Consider the following 6153-nt stretch of genomic DNA (forward strand, 5'->3'; position numbering starts at 1 on the left):
TTCAAATCAATGGCAAGGGAACCATGGCTATTAAGTCTAAGTCAGTTAAGAAAAAATTAATTCATGATTTAATTATGTACTTGTATTAGCACAGAACCTGCTTAGTGTGGGTCAACTCATTAAAAAAGTTCATTCAGTTTTATTTATTGGTGAAATATGTAAAATGAAGAAGGCTAGACAACTTGCTAGAGTTCATATGGTGCAAAACAAAATTTTCCCCTTGATACTTCTTGTCTTGAGGATTATGCACTAGTAGATAATGTTCACAAGCAGTCAAGTCTTTGGCATTTACCTTATGGTCACCTAAAATTGTTAATCCAAAAGAATATGGTGTTAGGACTGCCAATAGTTACTTCTTTGAGTAATGTTTGTGAATAGTGTGTTTATGGAAAACACCAATTAACATTTCTAGTTGAAAAGGCATGGAGAGCTAGCAAGCCATTAGAGCTTGTTCATTCCAATATATGTGGCCCAATGAAAACCATATCAATTAGTAGTAATAGACATTTTTTATTATTCTTTGGCGATTTTACCCGAATGAGTTGGGTATATTTTCTTTCTAAAAAATCGATGGCCATTGAAATATTTAAGGAGTACAAGACTTTTGTAGAAAAAGAGAGTGAACATTCCATAAAAATCCTTCGCACAAATAGAGGGGGTGAATTCTGACAATTTTGGTCTTTTTGTTAAGTAAAATGAAATTCACATGCAATTGATAGTAAGAAAAACTCCTCAACAGAACGGGGTAGCCAATAGGAAAAATAGAACAATGATGAAAATGGCTCATAGTATGCTAAATGAGAAGCAACTTCCAAACATTTTTTGGGCATAAGATACTCCAACACATTTGCCGAACATATCACCTACCAAGGCTATATAAGAGATAAGAGCCCTTATGAAGCATGAAAAAATATAAAGCCCAATGTAAGTAATTTGAGATTTTTTTGTTGTATTGCTTATGCATTACTCAAGTTAATGCTCTAAATTGGATAAAAAGAGCAAAAATGTATCTTTATGGGATACAATGTTGAAACCAAAGGCTATCATCTGTATAATCCTATTACAAAAAAGTTAATTATCAAACAAAATGTTTTTAACGAAGGAAGGGCGTGAGAATGGAGCAAAGAAGATGCTCAACATTCAATTTTTGATGTAAGCATAATAGAGTTTATGGAATGCAAAGAAAAAGAAATTGAATCTTAGTCCTCTTTGGATCTTGATGACAAGATCATGCTGAGCTTAGAGCCATCACCCATTGATGATGTAACACCTATGATATTGTTTTAGTTTTAACTTTGAAATTCAGGTTAAAATTTGTTTTTAATTCAGGTGAAATTTGAGAGTCTAAGTTGGCTAAGCAGTATTTTGGAATCAAACTAGGTTCCAGAAAAGGCTCATAGGGGTCACGCCCAGCCCAGTGAGAGTGCCAAGAACGGTCAGTATGGCCCACAGGGGTTCAGGGGTGACTCAGTGCTATTTGGATCTTGGATGAGTTAGGTTCAGATCCAAACCTGAGTTTGGATCCAATGTGGATTTGGATCTTATATTTAGATATGGATATTTAAATGGATTTTAGATTTTGTATTTTTTTATTTAGTTCCTAGATCTAACCCAAATGGAGATTAGATCTAGATTGAGTTTTGAATCTGGATCGATTTTTTGGATCTGGGTCATTTTAGATCAAGACCCAAGTGGGATCCATTCTAGACTCTAGAGACCTTATTAGGAGGGCCTTTAAAACTCTATAAGGATCTAGAGATGGTGGGATGCCTTCCTAGTGGACCCCTCAACTAATTAAATTAATTAGTTAGTAATTAAAATAAATTAGTAGTTAATTAAATTAATTAATTATTTAATTAAAGGGTTAGTTAGTGAAATTCTAGAATAGGATTCTTAGGGATGAGATTATGTTAGTTTTGAAGAGGATTGGACTCTAAGGAAAGGGACCCCCCCCCTTTTGTAGACTTTCTAATATAAAAACAAAAAAAGAGAGAAGGACTCTCTCCTATCTTCTTTCCTATTCTCTTATTCTTCTCCTTCTTTCTTCTTCTTCCTTAGGATTTTTTCAACAGCCATTGAAGTTTCTTTAAGGTGCTAGGATATGAGACGAAGGTGTTGGAGGTTTCAAAAATATTTTCAGGTAGGATTCAACCTACTCGTAGCATAGATCAAATGCAAATGCATAAACCATGCGTCTTGCCGATTCTATGGGCTGATCCATGATAGATTAAATCTGAAATAGGTTTGAAAAATGTTTTGAAAGTATTTTTAATTCATTATCATGCTTTAAACTAGATTTACAAAATCATTTTTGGTAAATCTATACCCGAGTGGCTAAACTAAGAAATCAGGTAACCCAAAACGCATAGTTTCATGTTCCTACACAATTTTAGATGGTTAAATCTTTGTTTTTAGCATGAATATATATTTTCTTTATTGTATATGTTTACAACATGAATCATGTCTCTGCAAATTTATTTTATTCGTTTCATGGTATTTTCACATGCTAACATCTTAAACTAGTTATTTTTGTGCAAAAATCATGATTTATTTTCATAGATTAGATTCCAAAGCATGTATTATGATCATATGGTGTCTCTTTATGACTCTATATAGTGTTTAGATACTGTCCATGTGTTGATGCATGATTAAAATTTGATATTTCATGTTTATGGTTGAGTTTTCTTGTTTTTCTCATATTTTATATTATATTTCTCATGTTGTCTTGATTTTTTTAACTGATCCATCGTAGTAAAATAAATTTACCTCTCAAATCGAATCACCAATGGCCAAACCCTTTTATGAAGACCTTTCAGATATCTAGAAGGTGTCTTAAAAAAATATTGGGCCTTATTGGTAGTACGAAAGTGAGGGTTATGACTGCTGCATCCCAAGACAAAAATTTTGTCCTCCGTGCAGAGTGATTTTTGAAAGTTGATTTTGCAGAAAATCTAATAAATCAAAGATTTAGAGTTAATGGCCGATTTTTTGATATGTCATTTACATCATATGAATAGATCTGATAAAAATAAAATAAAATTACATTTTATTTTTTGTAAATCTTGAAAGCTCACACAAATCATGTAAAATTCAAGATTTTGCAGAAAACATAGATCTAGAACTGTCTCGGGTAGAGTCTGATCCAGAAAATATAGAAAATTTATATAATAGAGTTTTTTGACAAACTCAGATGATTCTGAAAGCTAACAAGCATAGATTTCTTCAAAAATTTTGGGAGATTGAAATCTCTATCAGATTGGATCTAGTGACAGTTTCTTTGAGAAGCAAGATTCTGGCAGGTTTTGTCAAGAATAGAAGAATAGTTTTGGGTCTGTGAATTTTTACGGGCAAATAAAATCATTTTCTGAGATATACCACTTGAAAGTGAAAGTTAATATCCTCTGATATGATTATAAATTTTTAGAGTTATATCTATTTTTTTATAGTTTGTTAGATCCATGAACAACATACAAATTCTAATATTATACAATTTTTTATTTTAGATAATATCTTGACTTGTGAAATTATTTTTCTAAAATCATGTGCTTGATTATGATATGAAATGTTAATCATGTATATATCACTATAGAATTTGCCATGAATATGTTGTATATATACATGTGGATTATTTGTGCATGATGGCATATGAGACTGCATATTAAACATGAAAATTAAGCATCATAATTAGACCAAATGATATGCATGATCATGTATGTATTATTCTATAAAATTTATGGTTCATGCTAAATTAAAATGAGTCTCATGCTTCATGGAGTATGGGATGTGGCATGAGATATGTTGTAAGTCTTGTGAGGCATGCATACATGGGAATCGAACGCAAGTCAGGTTTAGTGGAACCAATGGAGTGCTTGTGAGTACTTGGTTTAACTATGTTAAACATGCTCACATACACACACTTTAACTAGACTCATAGTTTCTCCTTATTAGAGAGCATGTGCCTTAAGTTGGGTCTAAATGAACTATGTTAGGACACCTCAGTGACTATAGGGGGTGTTGGTTCTTGCTTTGTGAGGCCGTGGTTTGAACTGCCCATAGTGGAGCTTGGGGCTGTTAAGCCTGGTGTAGAGTGCACCTAATGCGTAGTTGAACCTATTGTAAATAACACCTAATAACTCATTTGTTTCAGTGACCTACCTTGTAGAGGGTATGAGATACACTCGCCGACTAACATGTTTTAAGAGTATTGACACCTCTTGGGCCCCCAGTCTTAGGTGTAGGGGACTGGGGCTGTCAATTTATCCTAGGTAGACAATCAGGCTCTGCAGAGTAAAAATCGATTCCCTAGACTACTGTAAGTTTCTCTCTCGGTTAAAGACAACTTCAGTGGATGTTTAACCTGGCTCTTCGAATTGATGGGTTAATTAAAATATATAACATAATAAACTCGTATCTGATTGTTGAGTCAGGATTAGGTCTTGAGTGTATACCCTTTAGAAAAGAAAAAAAAATGCATTAGATTAGGTTCACCAGTAGTTAAATGATTCATTAAATGTTGGAATAAATTTCTATGCATGTCATGTATAATTTCTAGTTCAAGTATATGTTGGCATATATGTATCTGTTTGATTGTGATTTTAACTACTAATGATATTATGCAGGTGCATCACTTGATGATAAGAATGAATTATTGTGTAATCTTGTATAATTAAATTATTATTTTTGTGATCTTTAACTTTGTTGAGTTTATATGCTATGATTTGTTTGCCTTGAGAAAAATGTATGCTTTGTGTATTTGTATTCTTTCCATGACTATGTGTAAGGTGTTTTCTTACTTGAGTTGTGACTAATGCCCCTACATTTTAATATTTCAGGTAATGAATAAGCTACAAGGCGATCAGAAAAGGCTCAGGGTAACATCAAGAGGGTCATAGTCCTCTAGGTTATTGGATAAACTAAATCATTTTATTTACTTTATTATTTTTTTATAGTCTTGTAAACTCTGATATTTGGAAGACTAGTAATTGATTTTTGGCAATTCAATTGATGATTTAATTAAGTTATTCTAGTCTTTCAAGTGTGTGTTGGTAACTGTAACCCACCCAAAGGTTTGAACTGAATCTAAAAAGAGATTCCATTGTATTCTTAAAAATCGTGTAAAGGGATTTAAAAAAAAATCCTAAAATTTCTGATTTAAAAAATTAGAGCGTTACAGGTGATAGCAATTTTGACTCTCTACTAAAAAAAGGTACATTCAATGAAAGAAACTTATAAGTGTGCTTTTGCACTTATGATTGAGCCGTTAGGTTATGCACAAGCATGTGAGAATGAAAATTGAAAGCTCTCTATGAAAGAAGAATTACATGCCATAAAAAAATGATACATGGGAACTAACAAATTTGTCACCAGAAAAAAAATTGATTGGTATGAAATGGGTGTATAGGGTAAAATATGATGAAAATGACAATGTATACAAATATAAATCCAAGTTGGTAGCCAAGGGATATGTAAAAAAATATGGAGTGGATTTTCTTGAAACATTTTTCCCTGTTGCTAGATTTGAAACTGTTAGAATGTTTCTTGCAATGGTAGCTAAAATGAAGTGGCATGTATTTCAATTTGATGTTAAGTCAGCCTTTTTGAATAGGTATCTAAAGAAGGATGTGTATGTTGAACAATCCCATGGATTTAAAATTAAGAGAAAGGAAGAGAAAGTTTATAAACTTAAAAAAGGCTTTGTATGACCTTAAACAAGCCCCACTAGATGACATCATATATATATGTACAGGTTCTTCCAACATTCTCATGGAATGACAAAAAAATTCAAAATGACTGATTTGGGTCAATTACATTATTTTCTTGGGTTGCAAGTGAGACAAACTAATAATGGAATTTTGTATCATAGGAAAGATATGCATTGGAGTTACTTAAAAAATTAGCATGTCAAATTGCAAGGTTTGTTCGACTCCCATGAATGCTAAGGTGAATTAAACATATTTTTGAAGTTTGGTTGGTGGTTTGATGTATTTCACTCACACCCAGCCTGATATTATATTATGTTCTCAGTGGGACTTATTTCCAAATTCATGCGAAATCCTTCAGTCCATCATTTGGGAGTAGCAAAACAAATTCTTCATTATGTCCGAGCTACATCTAACTATGGAATTTGGTTTAAACCAGTTACTAACTTTAAAT

This window comes from Nuphar pumila, chromosome 15 (assembly GCF_984573655.1).
Source record: "Nuphar pumila chromosome 15, dmNupPumi1.hap1.1, whole genome shotgun sequence".
Taxonomy (NCBI): domain Eukaryota; kingdom Viridiplantae; phylum Streptophyta; class Magnoliopsida; order Nymphaeales; family Nymphaeaceae; genus Nuphar; species Nuphar pumila.